A 23208-nucleotide genomic window follows, 5' to 3' on the forward strand; every position below is an offset into this window, starting at 1 on the left:
GAAAGTTTTCGAGTCTACAGAGGATTTTCCTAAGAAATTGTTGGATCTATTGCCAAAGCGAGAAAATAAGTTTGCCATAAAATTTATGTCAGGAAATTCTCCAATCTCAATTGTTCTATATAGAACGTCTCCAATAGAATAAAAAGAATCAAAAGTTCAGTTGCAAGGATTAATCGACAGAGGTTTTTATTCGACTAAGTGTATCACTTTAGGACATACTTGTACTATATTATGAAAAAGAAAGAAAGGTTGATTAGATTGTATTTAGATCCTAGTAGTTGAATAAAGTCACGACGGAGAATAAACATCGGTTACTTTGTATTAAAGACCTATTGATCAATTGAAAAGTGCTTCAGTGTTGTTGAAGTCAAATTACTGATTTGATTATTATCAGTTGTAAGTTACAAATATAGATATGCTAAAAACAACTTTTGGAATCTGTTATGGATATTATGAATTTTAGCAAAGCTCTTCGAATTAACTAATACTCGTGCAGTGTTTATGAATCTAATTATCTGGGTTTTTCGGTCATGTCTCAACAAATGATTCATTAAGAATTTTTCTTCAATAATTGTATTGCCGATGTTGAAACTATTACAGGAAAATATCCAATTTTTTTAGTTAAGTCAGTTAACTACTTCAACCTAAACCTAGGGAAGAATTCATTGCTTACCGTAATGCTTCACTTAGATGATCTTCAATTATATTGGTTTGAATATTTTGGAGTTGAGGGTTAAACCGTTAGTTCTTTAGAGAATTTGTAAGATGCAAAGAAAATACTTGAATTTGTTAGTTCTTTAGATTCAGAATGATTAGATCACAAGTTTCAGTTTGGATGAAGATAATAGTCTATATTTTAGAAAGCGAATATGTGTGCTGAACAATTCTGAAATTATACAAGACATTTACATAAGGTTCCTAGCAGTATCTATTGTTTTAAATCAAGTAGCGATAAAATGTGAATGACTAGAGTTGGAATTCGTAACAGTTGAAAATAAAACGTGAAATGTCAAAGTTTATACCGAGATACCTAGTATGCCAATAGGTCAAAGTCTAATATCAAGTTTTGTCTGGGTTATTATGACTTATTTTGATTTTTGATTGAATATGAGGATGACTCGTGATGAACTTCGTAACTCGATTATCTTTTACGTTGAGAAAGAAAGACCCTATCTAGATTATTATTGATAGATTGACGAGGTTGGTGCATTTTATTCTGGTGAGAATGGATTACTTGCTTAAAAAGCTAGTTGAGTTGCATGTATCATGTATTTTAGATTTACCTTTAGATTCACAAAATTATGGCACAAATAGACGGACCATCAGATCGGATAATTTAGATTCTAGAAGAGTACAAGGGTAATTTGGGAAATATTCACTGTTGGTTGAATTTGTTTATAATAACAGCTATTAGTCTTGTAGTAAAAATGATAACATTTGAAGCTTTCCATGGACAGAAATGTAGAATCCCATTATATTGATTAGAATGAAGGGAGGACAAGTTAGTTGAGACTGATTTCATTTGGCCAATTGAAGAGTCTTCCAGAACATAGCAACCAAACCATTTTTAGGTCAAATATTTAGAGGACAAAATTTTCTTAAGGGGGAGAGTTATAACAACACGTTTTTCTGTGGTGTTGGAAATGGTGGTTTTGGGGCCACAAATCTGACGAGTGAGTTCATAAAAATTATTATTTAATATTTACTAGTCATATATAGTATTATAATAAATTTTAATTTGATTGTTTGCGTTATTTGAACAAATAGTTAAGTTCAAGTGGTTTGTTTCTAAAGTCAAGTGGTTTTGCAAAATGAGGTTTTGGGATCTCATTTCTACAAATCGAACTCGTAAATATATATAGGTATATTGAAGTTTGGTCTAGAAATTTTAATGATTTGATTGTTAAATAAGTAAAAAAGACTAAATTGTAAAATTTGTAAAAGTCAATCGCTATTGAATTTTATAATTAATAAGGTTTAAATAGGAAATGGTTAAGGATTTGAATGGAAATTTATCCAATTTTAATTAGGTTGGACAATTGACGGCTTTTAAATCGTAATATTTTAAGATATAGTTAATTAATAAGTTATAATAATAAACATAATATAACTTAAAATAAAAAGAGATGAAAAGCATTTTTGTTTCTTATCTTCTTCAACCTTACGAATAGGAGAAGAAAAAAGCGGTTTGAGTTTCCAAATTGTTCAACCTTGCATGATCAAGATATGTAACAACTGGACTTGAATTGTGGAAAAGCTCAAGTCTCAGATTAGTTCTCGATTTAGTTTTTACAACCGTTGCAGTTGAGGTAAGTTAGTATTTCATTTTAGAATATTACAATTAATTGATATCTTTATACGTGTATCTATGTATTGAGATTTAAGATTTTCTTGATTTGAATTGTAAAGGAAAGGACTGTGATTGAAATACATCATGGTATTAAACTCGAAAAGGAAAAGCCCATGGTTGAAAGATGCTATGGCATTACATTCGGTATTTCCAAATCAATGAAGAGGTTGAAAAGGATGTTATCTGAAAAGGATATCAAATGAAGAGGTTGAAAAGGATGTTATCCAAAAAGGGTATCAAATGAAAAGGTTGAAAATGACATTATCCAAAAGAGACAACAAATGAAAAAGGTCAGTATCTCATACTTCAACCATTCACTATTCAGATAACATGTTTTAGGTGAGATATGTATCATAAGTATGAATATGAGATGAATGTTTTAATTAGTATAGCTTGATAATGAGTATTAATACCTTGGTGTAATTATATGTTTCATATGTCTATAAATATGTTATCTAGTTATGTTTGTGGTGTGTTTAGAGAATTAAATTGTTATTTGAGTATTTTCCTGAGTATATGATGATATTCTATTTGATTCAACGGGTAACTAAAGCTGTAAAGTGTATGTGATTACATGAAATGAACTATGATTTTTTGAGTAATGATATAGATATTGATGAAAGGTGTAATTGAAAGGAAAAGATGGTTTAGTGTATGTGTATGAGTGAATTATTAAAGTGAAATGTTAGATATGTTTTATTTCATTCTTTGATTGGATTTATATATGCAATGCTACACCAACTAACCTTGTGACGTGGTGTGTATAGGAAAGGAAAGTTGGCTCATGACATAATGAAATTATGCTTGGTTGTTTAACTTAAAATGTTCGGTAAGATTAAGTTTCCTTTATACGAGCTTACTAGGCATTAGTTGCTTATAAAGTTATTTTTCTTTGTCTTGTAGATCATTGAAAGCTCGATCGGTTGGAATCACATTAGAGTACAATCACACTATCCTTTCATCATATTAGTAGTTTTTCTTGTTTTGGTTAACAGTTATAAATGACATGTAATAGGAGTTTTTATGTTATTTATCAATGCTATGTGGTTTACATTTAATTGCCTATATGCTTTGATGTTGGTTTAAAAATGTAAAAATGTAAGTATATGTTTTGGTCACTTGTGAATGTTTTGATATTTAGATGGCTTTTGGTTCATTCAAGTGTGAATGAAGTGATTAAATGGTTGATGTGTGATGTAAGTTAACGTATGAATTTATGGCATTGGATATGAATTGATTTGGATGTTAAATTGTGGTACCAATGAGGGTATATTGGATAGACATTTAGATAAAATGGTAGGTGTATGTTTGGGCATAAAATAATGCTTGAATGTTGATTTGATAACTTGGTCTGTTTTGAGTTTGTGCCAAGCTTATTTGTGTCTTAATGTCCTTAGTTGATAGTTTGCAGATGAAAGTGTAAATATATGGTATGTGACATTCATGTATACTCATATGAAAGCAGGTAAAATATGGTTGAATGGTGTGCTTAGAAATTGTTATTTGATATGTATGATTTATGCTTAACGAATGAATTTGAAATGTTGAATTGAGTCAAATTAATGTGTTGAATTGTGGTGTCAACTAATAGCATATTAGTTAAGCACTTAAGTTGATTTATTTCAGTGTGTTTTTGGCATGTTTAAAAGTGTTTTGGTCATGTGAAAATGATTGGAATGGTATGGTTAGTTAAGCAAGAAAAGGTTAATGCTTTGGTTTATTTTAGGGTCATTTTGAGAAGCACAAAGCTTGGGACACGGGCTATCATATGGCCAACCCACACGGTCGTGTGTCGTTATTGTTTTAGGTTTAGGTTTCACAAGGTCTGAGACACAGCCCGTGACACAATCGTGTGTCTCAAATTAGTATGTAACACGGTCTAGTACACGACCTACGACACGACTGTGTGACCCAACATCAATGCACTTGCAGTTTGGCACACGGCTTGCGACACGACTATGTGGCCCTATTTTAAATACCCATACGGGCGGACACACGGGCTAGGACACGGCCATGGGTCCAAACTTCGAATTTCCACATGATTTTGGCTAAATCACACGGCCGTGTGACCCTTGTTTCCCAAATTTTCATGTTTTTCCAAAAATTTATGTTTTGTTTCAAATTGATCCCTGATTGTTCTCAAGTTGTTTTTAGGGCCCGAAGGTGTATTTTTTCTATGATTATATTGTGTTGTTAGATGTTGAAATTAAATTGCATATTTTTTTTCTATTTTGAAGTTAAACATTCTGATTTGTACAGTAATGTTCCGTAACCCTAATTCGGTGACAGAGACAAGTTAGAGGTGATACAACAAGTTTGGCCTTAACTCACTTTCGCCCACTAGAACCATATAGGAAGGATTAGCTTGATAATGCCTCAACATGGACACCTGAAAGATGTCATGGATACGATCCAACTCTGGGGGCAACTTCGTCCTGCCAATCACACCAAATACGACCATAAGAGTCCATCCATCCAATCACACCAATATGTGCCGGTATACCACTCATAAATGTACAGCTAAGATGCTAGACAGAATTTGTAGTTTAATCGTTATATTTGCAATAAAACTACTCTATACGCTTCCAATGCCGATGCATAATTATATTAACATATTAACTAAACATATGCCAACCAAGTATACATATCACATAATTTTATACATAGCGAAACACATATAACATGCTTCCTAAGCTTACTACTTATAACTTACTGATTTTTTTCCTTTTACAGGGCTACCAAAGTGCCCATGAATCCAATTTTTTAGTCTCTAAATTGGTCCTTAATCAGGCCTTCAAGATTGGCCAAAAAACCCCACACAGTTCAATAAGCCTGCCCGTGTGGTCGGCAAAACCTACCTATTCAGGCTGTACACGGCCTGCCACAAGATTGTGTGACACTGGGCAATTTCAAAAACAGACCCTGTTTTTGATTTTTTTTTTTGAGTTTCAATTGAGTTTTTCGGGTTAGTTCATGCATCTGATGATAATTCTGATATCATTCACAAAAATCGCACTCTGAATCCTACATATGGAACCTAAACACATCAATTATAATCTCAATTAAACCCAAAATTTCACTTAAAAATAGTTCCAACATTCAATGTACGAGCACTCACCACGAAAATAACAACAACTTACATTGTTCAAAAGAATTAATTTGTTGGAGGTTTGTCCAACACCACACGTTCTTCTCCTAAGAGCACAAAGGCAAAGAAAACCAACATTAATCTCAAAAGAAACTAGCAAGGAACTTCTAACTATTCATAATGAAACTTTCCAACCTTAGAAAATCAATCTTCAATACAACTTACCAAACTCGACTGGATCGACGGAAATGTGCAAGTGTACACAATTGCAACAAGTAATAAAGTGACAAGTTGTCCAGTACAATTTAATATAAAATTAATCAAAATTTATTATAAAATTAATTAAAATTCAACAAGAATTTTACCAAAATAGCATGAATTTGAGCTAAAACTGGCATGAAAAAGTGTGTATATTTTTGTGTTTCCACACCCCTAAACTTAATTCATTGCTCATCCCGAGTAATGCACAAATTGAAAAGAATTTTTTCAAAAACACCTTTAAAAATTTCCTTCAAAATAACGTTCTTCCCAGAATTATGAATTTGGTATACTTATGCTTAAAAACAAGAAGTTTGAGATTTACGCTACTTAAGTATACATATCATTCAACTTAATCTCAATTATTCTTATGATAGAAAAAATAGACTAAATGCTCCCTAATAAAGACATGTTAAATCCCTACCAATTTTATTTTATTCCCTTATTCAAGGTTAAGCTGTAATCATTAATGGCACGTTTGATTCACTTGAATGGAATAGGACTGTAATGGAATAGGGCTATAATGGAATGAAGTTGTAATGGAATAGAGCTATAATAGAATAGGGTTGTAATCAGTAATTCAATTGTTTGGTTGAATTTAATGGAATAGAATTGTAATAGTATTATTGTGTTTGGTTGAATGGAATATATATGTAATAGCATAAAGAAAAAAACTAAAATGACCATAATACCCTTAGCAGAATTTTTTTTAGATATGGGTATCAAATTTTAATAAGATTATTATTAAATATAATTTAATAAAAATAAATATTTTAATGATATTTTAATATAATTATTATTAAATATAATTTAATAACATTCTTAATATAATTATTTTTATATTAAATTATACTAAAATGTTTTTTTTATTTTTATATTTAATTATATTAAAACATTTAAAAATTTTATTTACTGGATTTTAAAATAGTACACAATTATTTGAATGCATTGCTTCTCAATTTATCTCAATTTTATGATTTCAACTAAAATTTCATTTGTTATTTACATAATTTTTATATAAAACTTTTTAGCTGTGTTATAATCTAAAATTAATTAATTGTATTAAACACAAAATTTTTATTAGAAATAAAAGAAAAAGTCACAAAGCATCCAAAAGAAAAGTAGTATCTTTTTATTTTTCCTTTTTCAACTAAAAGAAACAAAAAATGTTTGTTTATCTACATTATAAAATTGGAAAATGTGATGTTAATGAGAAAGTTTTGCATTAATGATTGCCTTAAAGGAAATGATTAAACAAATTATACCAAATGATATAACCTCAAAATACTCAAGATTTGGCAATTTAAGTTTCCCAGGAATTGCCAATTTATCTGCTTAGTTACTTTGTCCACCAAATCCCAATGCTCCATAACAATACTCCCTCAACAGCTTTGCCAACCGGTTCAATATCGAAGAGATAAATTCAATTTATTCTAGTTGTTGAAGAAAATAATACAAAATTCATTCAACTCTACACATCATCAGTAATGGGAAGATTATTATACCACAACAATACCTTTGAAAAACTCAACACCAAGGTTTTCTGCAACAAAATTGAGGTCTCTCAAAACTGTGAACTTGTTCATCTTGTTGAGCCAACACGCTTTTAGTATAAGAACTAAGCTACTCCAGGTAAGCCAAAAGTATCCACAAGGAATATCAATGGGATATTGATAGGCATATAACTTAAGTTTGACACAAAACTAGAATACAAGAAAGTGAAGTTGAAATAAAACTGACACTAGCATAAGGATACTTCTTTACTTTTCCACTCGCTCACCAAAAATGGAAAACCTAAGGCTTTGCTTGCATGCAGAAATCTAAAAGAAAACAATAAACAAGACCATGTTTCCAACAAAGCACATCATTATTTTCATTTGACACTAGTATCCCTTGAATGCAAAAACGAAGATTAACCCATTAAGATAATACGGCACCTAAAAAATGCCAGGCTACCTATTTTTCCTCCAGAATAACTTCCGTGCAATAAAAAAGTGATGACAACCCTCCTTGCTTTGCCAAAACAAAGCCCTGCCATTTGATTCTACCAAATTTGTCAAGCAGGAAAATGTACCTTCAAACAAGTGAAAAAGCATCTTCTCAGACTAACAAAACAGAACTGTATGAATATTAGTTATGTTATTGATTAGGATATAAGAAACTTTTGATTACCCAGTTGGAAGGTCCAGAATCTTAAGTTCCTTTCTGAAGTAATAATGATAACCAAATGAATAACCAATATGCCTCTGAAGAGCATCCTTTGCTCCATCACTAGATTTCCTCACAAATCAAAGAAGCAGTCGTTTAATGGGATTCAAGCATAAGACCCAAGAGTCTATAAAAGATACCTGATAATAGCAAATATATTATAATTTAGCAACACATAATAATTTCCAAACACGATTATTTCAACAAATAAATTATATAAAACATAAAATCAGCTGCCAAGAATTTTCATTCAAATACAGTAAATAAACGGAGAACTGCATTATTAATTATAGGCTGATCTGATGAGCTAGAAGCTCAACTAGGATGGTCATAACTCATAAGTCATACCAGCATGGTTATCTTCTATTCTTGTTTGCTGTTTTATTTGTTTGTTTTTATTATTAACTACAGATGCATGTAACTATAAGTTCTTTCTAGCAACAGAAAACTGAGAATCGTTGATCCACCACACATGCCAAAAAAGAATGAAAAGTTAAATAGAAAAAACATAGAACCTCATATAGCTGCATGCTCTTGGACCCACTAAAGGGCGTCATAAAAAGGCTTGCTTCAAGAATCGACCATAGCCTGACAAGGAAAAGGAGTTAAAATGCATCATCAACAATAATAACCAGAAACAAGAGAAAAGAAAAGTTAGCAACCAACAACATCTTTTGTTTCTCATGTTTTTGTTGTTTTCATGATTGTAATTTAGTGCTAACCCCTCAATTGCCATAGAGTCGCTGATATGCCCCTTATCACAATTTTAAAGCAATGCACTATCTATTCAACATTCTCTTATCATGATAAAAATGGAAGATTTATAACATCATTAAGAAATACATAAATTTAATCCAAAACAAACATAGAAAAAGGAAACCATACCTGAGAGTTTGCTCTAAATGATAGATAAACTAAAGATCCTTCAAGGACATCGAACTTGCTAGCATCAACGCCACTTGCATAAAAAAAATTGGCAACTTTGATTTTCTACCATCAGAATATATAATATCCATGGCAGGAAACTTCCTTGCTGCAATTCTAGGAATTAGAATCTTATTTGCCAGTGCAATTTGCAAGAAAAGAAAAGAAAACTAACAATTAAAATGTTTACAGAAAGTAACATTAATTTTACTCATAAATCAGTTGCAATTTAACAAATTTGAACAGATTTGCAAATGGTATAGCCTATATGTATATAAAAAGAACAAATTAGTTAATACCTTACCACTGTGTTGTTTTAGCTCAGACATATCATCAAAATATCCTTTATTCAATTCATCAGCACTGCCCTAAATCAAATTAAAACAATTATTTATATTAAATTTCATGGAAAAAGGAGCACGTAACAAAATTTCAATAAACAAACAAAGCTTAAACTTACAGTCTTGCTCGTTCTTTCTCCATTTTTTCTTTCTCCATTTTTTCCTTGCTTGTAAGCTGCACATACAAGACAAAAAGTTAAAAAGAACTATAACTTAAAAAATCAAATATTTTAAAGTTAAAAAGGGGGAGATGGAGGAATATCCTTGTAAATATCGAAGAAGCAAATGGATGATTTTGAAGCAAAATGTTGAGGAGGTGAAGGGGAAATCTTTGGGTCATGACTTAGGAGGTATTGACAATTTGAAATCGAAGCTCGTGCCCAATTTATCACTTCGTTTACCGTCAACATTTTTGGTTTTCGATTTCGATTTCAATTTCAATTCCCCCTCTAAGAACCCTTTTTCTCTTTCCAACAATCGATGGAATTTTATAGATGAAGAAAAAGAAATGGAAGAGAGGAAAAAAAATTCTTGTAACATCCCGAAAAAGGGCCTAGTTAGAATAATGGTTTCGGGACCGTAAATCTGACATCAAAATATTTATTTTATGATTATTATGAGGCCTAGAATATGAGTGTATGAATGTGTTAAATTTTCATGAAGAAATTCTTTGAGTAAGGTGTTCAATTGTAAATTAGGGACTAAATTGAATAAATTGCAAAACTTGGATTCTAGAAGCAATTTGTATGAAATTTCCTTAGATTATGAATTAGAAGGTCTTGGAGATTAATTTTCCCAAATTCTAAATTTTTGGACAAAAATAGGCTTGCATGGTTAAAATTTTAAAGAAAGGACATGAGGGCATTTTGGTCATTAGGCATTTTAATGAAATAAAAAGGGAAAAATGGAGCAAAAATATGCTCATCATCTTCCCATAGCTGGCGAAATTTGGAGGACACCATAGCTAGGGTTTCTTCAATTTTCAAGCTCAATAGTAAGTGCTCCCAAGCCCCGTTTTTCATGTTCTTTATATTTTTTAAATCCTCGTAGCTTGCTCTCTCTATTTCTACCCATATTTCATGCTAGGGTTCATGTTAAAAAATTTACCCATGCATGTGTTATTGATATTTTGAAGGATTATGGAGGAATATGAACGATTAATGTGTGTTAAACTCCTTTTCCTAGTTGATTTTCATGAGAAACCCTTATAGGGACTATTTTGCAAAAGATGTAAATGTGTGGTAGAAATGGGGAAAATATTGAAAAATATGGAATTCCATAAGAGAAAAATGTTCGGTTAGGCTTGGGTAAGATAGAAATTGTATGTGTTTCATTATACGAGCTTAGGGACTAAATCATAAAAATGTCAAAGGTTAGGGCCAAAACGGTCATTTGGACCGGGGTAGATATTAAACTTGAAATGTATAATGTGGGGTATTAATGAGTTAATTTTTTTGATATATACGCCGAGGAACAAATTCCGGAGGTTGATCGTGGTAAACGCAAGGTTTCGGAATAACTGAAACATATCTCTGAAACGAATACCAAGTAAGTTCAGATAACTTAAAGTAAACCCCTAATATGCATAATTGTATGAATTATGAATGCATGATATTTGGATTTATCGATGGTATGAAAATGCATGAAATCCACCTTTGGTAATGACTTGATGTCAACTAACTCGGTTGAGGATAAAAAGGGGATTCGATGGATAAACCATGTTTAACATGTGAATTGAGATCCTACATGTGTTGCAGTAAGGATTTAGCCCGGACGGGTATTCCGTGATCTCAGGTATGGAAAGGAATCTAGCCCGGACGGGTGTTCCTTGAATGATCGAGCCTCCTAAAAGAATATATGTGCATTGAGGATTTAGCTCGAACGGGTAATACTATTAAGGTCTAAATTTAGCCTGGACTAGTAATTCAGATCTGAGCTCATTAAGGGTGTTTGTCACTATAAGGGATTTAGCCTGGACTGGTAATCCCGACATCACCTTATGAGTTTATGATATGGGGGATTTAGCCTGGACTGGTAATCCTGCCATATGATGTGAGGTTCGCGGGAGTGCATATATGGAATGATCATTTGTAAGAATTGACAGATAATGGGTATTCCATCGAGATTTCCTAGAAACTCTACGAGATTAACATGGGATATACATATATGGATAAAATGTTGAATGATGAGCTCATCTAGTTAAATTACATGATACATGATTATGTGACTAACTCATTGATTGAGTGCATGTAATAGGAAATCATTTCATAATGGATGATTTCATGAATTAAGTATGGATGTATGCTAATTACTCGGTAAGTTTACTTTTCGGTTATTCGAGCTTACTAAGCATGAAAATGCTTACCCCCTCTCTTTTCCCTGTTTTACAGAGCTCGACGACTCATAAGGACTGGAAGACAATTGGAGAGTCAACACACTATCAACTAAGTAAGCTTTGGTATAAAGACTCTGTTTATTTTGTTCAATGTCATGTATAGTATTTTTGAGTATTTTGTTATATGTGTCATTTGATTTGCCAAGTACATATTCTTTTGCACATCTATTTTCTTTCAAGTACATATGCTCTTTCTTCTTTTCTTTTATTTCACGAGCATTTTGTTGTATGTACTACAATTTTTTGAGCTCTTGATAGTTCTTTTCAACTCCCCCAAACTTATTTTCAAAGAATATTTTGAATAGTACAGAGTCTAGTGTTTTGGAAAATTTAAAGATAATTAAGAGAAAAAGTGCTGGCTAAATAGTGCATGCGTTCAAATAAAATTAGGCCATATGGTCTCAAAGTTAGGTTTCAAAGGATAAAAATTCATCAAGGTTGGCTTGAAAGGCTCAAACAATCCAAACAAAAGTTGCCTAAATGATTTTCAACATTCCATGCTTCCTTGGATTTTGCCTTAAGAAACTACTAAGTCAATTCTAGAGACTTGAACTTTCATGCATGCCTAACTTTCCTAAGGAACCAAAAAATTTTATGGTATGATTTGCATGCTTTAATAAAAATACATTTATTTCATAATTCAGCTAACATAACAATTATTGAAATAATCAAATTTTATTTATACTGAAGTTTAGCATACTAAACAAAATTTCAAATTTTTGAACAAAAAAATATCCTAATCATAATTAAAAGAAAATTTTATTTTAAGAGAAAATAATTTCAATTTTTCAGTCCCCCTACTTAAGATGAACAATGTCCTCATTGTTAAAAGTGAATAGATACTATACACCGAGTAGGATTCTAGAAAAGATGAGGTGAGTCAATTTGACTTCTTAACTACCAAGCTCTCTCTAGATCTAATCCTAGACATGTATATATCTATTGCTACATTTTGTACTTTGCAACTTGTTCATTTTATTTATCTTGTTTTATTATGAAAAAAATAAAAATTCCTAATAAAACTTAATCCTAAAATATTAAATAACCTAAGAATGGAAATAAAATAAAGTCAAGAACCCCATTTTTATTTATTTCTAGATCCCTTTAAATTCGACTCAACTTTTGCTACACTGTCTTTGTTTTTGCATGAATCACTTCGCTCCCTCTTTGATAGTGGACTCCATGGTTCAAATATGAAATCTGGAAACTTTGGCATAAAAATAAATGGGTCATTGAATATTTTCGTAAGAGCGCTTCTCATTGAGTCATCCTGTATTTTTGAATATCTCCAGTAAGCTTGTTATTTGCCACTGTATATGTTGCATTATATCCATCAACTTTGACAGCTCATCTCGAAGATCTGGGCGAGGTGATTGAGTCCTAAACATTGAAGTTTGGTTCTGCCTTATTAGGGATTTTAGCTGGCTGCATTAGTTCAATCTCTGTGGGATCTTCTTCTTCTTCTTCTTCGGGATCCTCACTTTCTTCAACTCGTTGTTGTAGAACAAAGTCTATGGCTATTTGATAGAGGTTCCCAATTTGTGATTGTGCCTGACTATAACCAGTCTTCTTTATGTTTGCAAGAATTTTAACTTTCAAGCACAAAATTGTTATCCTAAAGGGAAAGTAAGCTGGGCCAGAATGTCTAGTGGCACAATTCTGCATTTCTCACAGGATGATTTTGTAACATCCCTAACCCGTATCCGTCACCTAATTAGGGTCATAAGGCATTATAGAATAAAAGCACAATTCTGAACAATTATATATATACACATGAACAAGTCCCTAAAATCAGTCAAAATTTATTTCATAATTAACACAACTCTTAAACTTGAAACATTTCAAATCATACTTATACATATATAGTAATATCAATCATATACAACAATATGAAATATATCATTCAAAATATTAAAGCATATACTGATTTTAACAGAGATAAGAATAAACCTATATGATTATTCAACTATTATTATACATAGCATACATTGATTTTTATATTAACTAATGATATTATCACTCAACTCAAACTCAAACATCATTTAAATATCTAATATTAATTAAATTCATACTTAAAACCACATAACGATACATTATACAAACTAATATCTTTATTAATATTTACAGAGTGATTAATCAAATCACCACGGAATATCAAAATCAAAACAACTACATAAGTCACATAATAATGCCGAACACTTATGTATGCTAATACCATGTAATAGCTCACTTATGAAACTAACTTTTATGACATAAACGAGTGTTTTGTCATGGTAACCGTATACTTACAACCAAACACATATATTTCATACTTACCAACGAACACAGACCACATCCAAATTCTGAATCACCTTATTCCAATCATTTTGTCTTATAACATATAATTTAACCAATACATCAAACCAATTCAATATATGCGTATATTCATAAGTGCCAAATCACAAGTGGCTCATAAATATAATTCATGTCATCCATCTCATAACCAAATGCCATTACCTTAATCACATTCGAACACAGCCATTTATCATTTAACGCCAGTTTATATATTATTACCTATATCAAACACAACAGCCAATTCATATATGTTTCACCTATACAAAACCTTAGCCAAACCGATTAAACATGCTATGAAAATGTATACACACAATGATCATTACATTAACCATTTCCAAATTCACCAACCATTATCAAGATAATACCAAAACATATGACATCTATCACATAAACAATTCATGCTTAGTATATAGCATTATAACCAAAAGTGAGCTCATATCATAATCAAAACATAATCGAATTTAACATGAAAATTAAGCCATTTTCACATGGCTCAAATTATACAAAACCAAATCCAACATTTCAAAACACGTTCCAGCCTATACATGCCATAATTCGAGTTTAACTTATAAAGGTACCAAAATAGTAGATAGTGTGATGAACTTTGCTGACAGTCCTCGAGCTCGTAGCTTGACTCCAAAATTTATAAAACCGAGTAAACATGAACACACAGAATAAGCTATCATAGCTTAGTAAGTTATAACCAAATAAACAATCCAATGGTATAATCTACTCATTTAAAACTAAACCAAATTACATTAACATTACCCTGCTTAGTCTCAAGCATACAAATTTCTTAAATAATACCCTTTCATACATAATTCCAACCTTAGCCAAATGCCCATATAATCAATTTAAGTAATTATCATTCCAGTTTCAAAGCCAATATGTCTTTAGACAACCAAATATACATACACTCTTAGACACAAGCTCAAGTATCATAATATGACATCATGTACACATATTACTTAAATGGTCAAATATACATGGTCACATATATACACATATCCATGAATCAATTCCATAATTTACATACCATTTGTTCAAAAGCCGAATACACTTACCAAATTCATATAATTATATATATCCTTCTTTTACATCGCACATAATTTGTAACAACTATCAAGTACATACTTACCTTATTACTAGTAGCCAACAAGCTAACTCATACCTGGCCATTTCACTCGTTTTACACATCCAATCAAGATTTACCTTTTCCCGATGAACCATTCAGAATTTGATAGGACACTCGAATAATCACACATATATCGTACAATGCCAGCATCCTAGATGTGGTCTTACATGTAATCACATATCGATGCCACTGTCCCAGACAGGGTCTTACTCGCACTTATATATCGGAGTCACATATTGATGCCATGGTCTTACTTGCACATAACATATAGGAATCCTATGTCATGACATATGCATCCTAACTATTCCAAAGGTTCATACGGGGCTTTCGAACGTTGTAACTCGATCGAAACGAAGTCGTAAACATAGTTACCAAGCTTAACAACATTCGGCTATTACATATATAAATTCATATATTTCATTTCAGCATATATACTTTACATTTAATTAAAATTAAGTACATCTATTTGCTTATGAACTTACCTCGAACGGTATAAAATATAATGGGACAGCTAGTCGAAAACTTTCATTTTCCCCCGATCCAAATCCGATTTCTTTGGTTCTTGATCTAAAGATATTCAAATTAAGCTCATTCAAATATATTTTCATTCAATTTAGTCCAAAAACACATAAATGGGCAAATTACTATTTTACCCCTAACATTTACACTTTTTACAATTTAGTCCCTATTGCACAAAACACAAAATATGCAAAATTTCAACACACCCATGTTAGGCCGAATCTTACCCATATTCATACAAGTCCATATATTTCATTTATTTCACATTTTAGTCCCTCAAATTATTATTTTTGCAATTTAGACCTAATTACTCAAAATCATCAAAAACTCCAATACAAAACATGTTAATCTAAAACATATATTTCTTATTTCATCATCAAACAACAAAAATCACAAGCTCTCAACAATGGCATAACTTAAAATATTCCCCAAAATAAAAAATTCAAGCATGGGTTTACTAGTACTCGAAGCAACAATCTAAAAAACGTAAAAATTATTAAAAACTGACTAAGAACGAACCTTGAATCAAGCTTGCAAGGATAGCCAAACCTAGGTTTCTTTTTTCTTTCTTTTGTTTCTTATTTTCAGTGGATGAACATAATAAAATAAAATGAATATGATAACTTTGTTTTAGTTATTATATGTTTATTAACCAAATTACTTATTTAACCTTTATAATATCATTAAATCATTATATTCCTTGGCCATTACCGTCCAGTTATTCATTAAATGGGATAATTGCAACATATTTCCATTTGAAAAGCCAAATGCAATTCCGCCCCTTTTACAAGTAACCACCAAATTTTCATTTTACGCGATTAAGTCCTTTAATTTAATCGGACACCTAAACGACAAAATGAAATCACGAAAATTTCACAGACATAAATTCACACAAAATAAACACAGAACATAATTTTTAAATATTTTTCTGACTCGGATTCGTGGTCTCGAAACCACCGTTCCAACTAGGGTCTAAATCGGGCTATTACAGATTCTTTCCATATAAATTCTTTCCAGTAAATCGAGTATAATAAGACCATTCGCTCTAATGAAATTGTAGTCCCATGTGAAATAGGAATAACGTTGAATCGAATGAAGTAGAACCATACCTTTGTTAGTGGTGTTAAATATTCTTTGCGACAAGTATGAATTCCTTGCTTTGACACAATCCACTTAGAAATTGGAACTGTAAGTTCCTCCAAAATTTCTTGTAGATTTTCAGACTCAATATTTCTCATCAAGGAAGAATATTCTTCATCTTCAAAATCAGGTAATTTAAAGAATTCACTAATAGTGTTTGAGGTTATTTGTACCTTGATTCCTTGAACAAAATCTTCCATGAATTCATTTGAGGTCAAATTTGCATAAAATTCACGAACTAACTCCTCATTTGCACTAGGGCTTTTCTCCCAAAATAACTCCCACTTGAGAGCTTCAGCAATTTGTCGAATACGCCCATGAAATCTATATAGTTGCTTTCTTTCAGCGTGAAGACTTTTTTAGGTGCATCTGTTGATTCTTGAAAATGCCTTTGTATCTCCTTTTGGCTTATTCACAGGGGAATTTGTTTTGTGATTCATCAATTTGGACAGAGGCACGAGTTCTCTTACGAGGCATGATTAACTTGAACATAGGATGGAAACAAATATTTTCTTAAAAATTTAATTAGTATAAAATATTAATAATTTAATAAATTGAAAAATTAAATAATTAAAATTTAAGAGAGGAATTTTTCTTACCACCTTTGAATAAAAATTAAGAACTCAAAGAAAAATAAATATAAATAAAAAAGGTCAATTTCAGGATGGTTGGAGGGTTATCGGCTACGTGTGGGGTGTTGGTGCGAGTACCAAGGCTAGTGTACTGCATGGATACTGCGAAGCTACTGGACGTGAGGGTAGATGTACGAGAGAGTAGCAGGGCCTAGCGTGAGCAGCTGGATGGGCAGCAAGTAGCAACGTTACTGAGCAACAGCGTTGGCGTACATGAGCTGGAGCTAGGAGCGGCACGATGCGCGCAGAGCAGGACGTGTAAGGTAGCAGTAGTGCGTGATGGAGGTAGTTGCGTGCGGGGTGAGCTGCTGGCCGAATAAGGCTGTTGGGCGGTGCTACTACTGGTGGTTTTTGAATGCTAGGATTGGTGGTGGAATGGGTGAATGAAGGTTGGTTTGATGAGTGATGAATGATGGAGAAGGTTGGTGGAATTTATAGGGAAAAGGTAAGAGTTTAATTAGAATTCTTAGAACAATTTGATAGTTAAAATATTCTCAATTCTAATTCTACACAAAGTTAACAACAGTTAATAATTAATATAATGCATAGTAAATTATTATTTGCTATTAATTTATTAAAATAAAAACTATTAAGTTAAATATGATCAAATTTAAACTAACCTTAATTCTATATAAAGTTGATAATAATTAATATATAATATAATAAATATAATTATATACTAGTTATTATCATCTTATTTATTAAATTAATTAAAAACATTTATTCTAAATGCCTTTTGAAAATATTTATAAAAAGAGACATCTAATTTTTAATATTTACTAAAAAGCAACCAAATTTTGAAAATAATTCAATTAAGTACCTAGACTAAAAGAAAATTTGAAATTGAGTTGCAATTAAGACTTGGATCAAAATTTACCCTTTTATTTGAAAAACTAAAAATTTATTTTGCCATTTAAGGAATAATTTCTCAAAAGATTATGTTAAAATCAATTCCTAGGAAAGATTGGATGGGTCACAAGCGGTCCCACTTAAATTACAATCTCCTAAATAGAATTTATTTAAACAGAATAATCCCAAAAATATACCCTAAACCATTTATTTAAAAAGAAAAAAAGGAAAATTAAATATCTAATAAAATGAACGAGATTTGATTCTGTTCCATTTTATCCCCCCAGTAATGTTTTAAGTGTTGAGCATTGACTCGAAAATTACCTCCCTTACTTTGAAGTTCGACAACTCCGTATGGATAAACTTGGTGAATCGTAAATGGATCGGACCAACATGATTTTAACTTGGGAAAAACCTTAATTTGGAATTCAATAAAAAGATTTGCTCTCGAACTCAAATGTGCTTCTGGAACTCGAATGTGCTTGTCATGCCATCTCTTAAATCTTTCCTTGAGTAATTTGTATGACAGGCTTTCCCAAAGACCAACCTATAGGGTGACATCCCTAAAGTTGTTTTGTATGCTGTCCTGTAGGCTCATAAAACATTGTCTAGCCTTTTGGACCAATCTTGTTAGTTCAAGCACACTACCTTCTTGAGTATGCCTTTGATCTCTTTGTTTGCCAGTTCAACTTGCCCATTGTTCTGTGTATGGTAAGCTGCGGCAACCTTGTGCTTTACTCCATTTTTGTTGAGTAACCATTTCAACCATTTGTTCACAAAATGGGACCCTTCATCACTGATGATAGCTCTTTAGGTTCCAAGCCTTGAGAACACATGCTTCTGAAAAAACTTCATCACAACCTTAGCATCATTCGTCAGATATGACTTGGCCTTAACCCGTTTAAACATGTAGTCTATATCTACCAATATGTACTTGTAACCAAAAGATGGAGGGAAAGGATCGAGAAAGTCAATACCCCAAACATTGAATAATTCTACCTCAATGATGTTTTTTCGGGGCATCTCATTTCTGCTGGTGACATTTCCAAACCTTTGACATTGATCACAACTCTTTACGTAAGCATATGTGTCTTTGAATACTGTTGGCCAAAAGAATCCGGCTTGCAATACCTTGGCCACAGTATATGTACCTCTAAAGTTTCCCCCACTTGAAGCTAAGTGGCAATCTTATGTACTTCATCTTCTACCATGCATCTCCTGATCATTTGATCTGCACACTTTTTAAACAAGTATGGTTCTCCCTAGAAATAACACTTCACATCATGAAGAAATTTTTTCTTTTGATAATACGTCTTATCAATCGACATCAAACCATAAGCTAAATAGTTAGCAATATCAGCAAACCAAGGGGTATTATGGACATGATTTACCGTCAGTATGTGTTCATCTGGGAATGTCTCCTGACTAGGTGTAAGTGGAGAATTCCCTTCTTGTGGCTCCAATCTGGACAAGTGGTCTGCTACTTGGTTTTCTATTCCCTTTCGATCTTGAATTTCTAGATTAAACTCTTGAAGTAGAAGTATCTATCGGATCAATATTGGCTTAGCGTCTTTCTTGGCAAGTAAATACTTAATTGTCGAATGGTTCGTATAGATAATCACTTTGGTAGCTACAAGATAAATCAAAACTTATCAAAAGCCAACACAATAACAAGTAACTCTTTCACTGTTACCATATAATTCAACCGAGCTCCTATTAGTGTCCGACTTGCATAGTAGATGGGATGGAAAAATGTGTTCCTTCACTGGCCCATAACAGCTCTTATCGTGAAATCACTTGTGTCACAGAACAATTCAAATGGGAAATCACAATCTAGTGTGACAATTATGGGCGTTGAAACTAATTGACTTTTCAAATAATTGAAAGCTCTTAAGCACTCCTCATCAAATTTGAACATTGTGTCTTTCTCCAATAATTTACATAAAGGTTTAGCAATTTTGGAGAAGTCCTTGATAAATCTTCGATAGAAACCAGCATGGCCCAAAAAGCTCCTAACACACTTTACAGATGTTGAAGGTGGGAGCTTCTTAATAACATCTACCTTTGCTTTATCCACCTCCATGTCTCGTTATCTGATGCCCTAGAACAATACCTTTTCATACCATGAAATGACACTTTTCCCAGTTGAGTACGAGGTTTGTTTCTTCACATTGCCTTAGTACCTTGGTTAGATTGGCTAAGAAATCATCATAAGTGTCTCCAAACAATGAAAAATCATCCATAAAGACTTCTAAGTATTTCTCAACCATGTCAGTAAATATAGACATCATACATCTTTGAAATGTAACAGGTGCATTACACAAACCATTACACAAACCAAATGGTATGTGTCTAAATGCAAATGTATCGTATAGGCATGTGAACATTGTTTTGTGTTGATCTTTTAGTGCTATTATAATCTGATTATACCCCCGAGTATACATCAAGAAAATAGTAATAGTCTTGCCCCACGAGTGTATCCAGCATCTGGTCTAAGAACGGTAAAAGAAAATGATCCTTCCTTGTCGCATTGTTCAGCTTTTAGTAATCAATGCAAATTCTCCATCCCGTAATTGTTATGGTTGGTATTAGCTCATTGTTTTCATTCTCTATGACTGTAATACCTACTTTTTTTGGCATGCACTGGACCAGACTTACCCACAAACTATCTGAGATGGGGTATATTATACGCGCATCTAACCACTTGATGATTTCTTTCTTTACCACCTCCTTCATGATAGGGTTCAATCTTTGTTGTCCATCAATTGTCCCTTTCTCACCATCTTGCAGGATAATCTTGTGCATACATACAAAAGGACTAATGCTGCGAATATCAGCTATGGTCTATCCGATAGCCTTCTTGAATTGTTTTAATAATTGGATGAGTTTCTCTTTTTGCTCTACGGTTAATTTTGCTGAAACAATCACAGGAAAAGTAGAAGCATTACCTAAATAAACATATTTTAAATGTGAGGGAAGTACCTTCAGTTTTAATTTAGGTGGCTCCTCGATTGACACTTTTGGTTAGGCATAATCCCTTTTCTCTAACTCTAAAGATTCAAAGTGGGATTGCAGATTAAATCCCCTTTGATTAGCTTCTAGCAAAGCTAAGTATTCATCCTCCTCTTTATCACTTGAAGGGTCTGATGTCAAAATTTGCTTCAATGGGTCCTCAACATAGTTGAGTTCCTTTTCTATGATTAATTCCTCTAAATCAAACATTGCAGAACAATTATCAATTGTTTCAGGAAATCGCATAGACTTAAAAACATTAAATGTTACCTAGTCGTCCTGGACACGCATAGTAAGCTCGCCCTTCTGCACGTCAATAAAAGTTCTTCCAGTTGCTAGGTAAAGCCTTCCTAGGATGATTGACACCTCTTTATCTACTTCAAATTCTAGAATAATAAAGCCAGTAGGAAAAATAAATTTGTCTACACGTACTTATACATCCTCGATTTTTCCTTCGAGATCTGTTAATGATCGATCTACTAATTGAAGTGTAACCGTAATAGGTCTAACTTCACCTATCCCTAACTTCCTAAATATTAACATGAGTATCAAGTTGATACTCACACCCAAATAACTTAGCGCCTTACCACAATATGTTGCTCCAATATTGCAAGGTATGGTAAAACATCTAGGATCTTTCAATTCCATGGATAGTTTGTCTTGAAGATATGCACCACATTCTTTTGTTAGGGTTACCATCTCAAATTCTCCTAGTCTTCATTTTTTAGACAGGATATCCTTCATGAATTTGACGTAGTTCTACATTTTTTCAAGTGCTTCAATCAATGGGATGTTGATATGAAGTTGCTTGATTTCTTCTAGGAACTTCTTAAACTGGACATCCTATTTCTGCTTCTGAAGTCTTTGAGGGTAAGGTGGTGGAGGATTATTTACTAGAACTGGTTGATTCATCTTCTGTAGCAATTTTGCATCTAAAGAAATTGTTAGTTTATCATAATTAACTAGTTCAGAAGTTACCTTACTGGATTTTGCAGATTCTAGTTCCAGTGAAATTGGAATTTCAATACTTGGTTGAACTTCCATTGAGTCTTGAGCATTAGTTGGCTCCTCTTCAACTTTGATGGTATTGGGCTCTAATGTCTTTCCACTCCTCAATGTTAATTCTTTACAATGCTCCTTCCTTGGATTCCTCGAATTCTTCGTATCACTAAGTAAAACACCTTGTGGATGGTTCTTAAGTTTAGTAGCAAGTTGACCTACCTGATTCTTCAAATTCCTAAGAGTGGCATCTTTTTTTCCTTGCCTTAAATAGGTTCTCTAAGCTATTGGAAGGTTTAGCTTGAGTTGGTTTCTGAACATTTTGGGGGAAAATAGGTGGCTGGGTTGGTCTGGGTTGTGCATAAGTGTTACTAGTTCCAGCCCCTTGGTTACTCCAGGAAAAATTTGGGTGGTTTTGCCACGATGTGTTATAGAAATTGGATTACAATCATTGCCTTCCTTGATTTTGGTTCTGGTAACCCATGTAACACAGATTCTGGGTTTGATGGACATTCTTCGAACATATGTCCTTCCCCATGATAGACATAGTGTAACAAACCGTTTTTAGGGTTAATCAAAACAGTAGTTTCGGGACCACAAATCTAATGTCAAAAAATTTAATTTATTATTATTTTAATATCTTACAGCATGATATTAGGGTTGTGTGAAAATTTCGTGAAGAAATTTTACCATTTGAGTGGTTAATTCGGTAAAAAGGACTAAATTGCTTAAAGCGCAAAAGTTTAGTTCTATTAGCTAAAGGTGTCTAATAGCTATATAATATTAAATTAAAGGTCTTTCTATTGATATTAGACCATTGACATATTGAGTGGACATTAATAGGCATGAAATGGATGTTTAACATGTTTATTAATTAAGGATAATATAGTAATTTAGGAAATTAATAAGTTTAATAATAAAACAAACATTTGTATCATCTTTCTCCTTCAATTCTCCACCAAAAATGAAAAGTTTGAGTAGCCATGGAAGATTGAGTATTCGGCCAAGATTGGAAGTTAATTCG

The 23208-nt window shown here is 32.4% G+C and overlaps 1 pseudogene; it reads right to left on the reverse strand.

The window, feature by feature from the left end:
• Positions 1–7162: 7162 nt before the first annotated feature.
• LOC121203504 (uncharacterized) overlaps positions 7163–23208 on the reverse strand; it is a 47937-nt pseudogene continuing 31891 nt past the window's right edge.

This window comes from Gossypium hirsutum, chromosome A10, assembly GCF_007990345.1.
Source record: "Gossypium hirsutum isolate 1008001.06 chromosome A10, Gossypium_hirsutum_v2.1, whole genome shotgun sequence".
Taxonomy (NCBI): domain Eukaryota; kingdom Viridiplantae; phylum Streptophyta; class Magnoliopsida; order Malvales; family Malvaceae; genus Gossypium; species Gossypium hirsutum.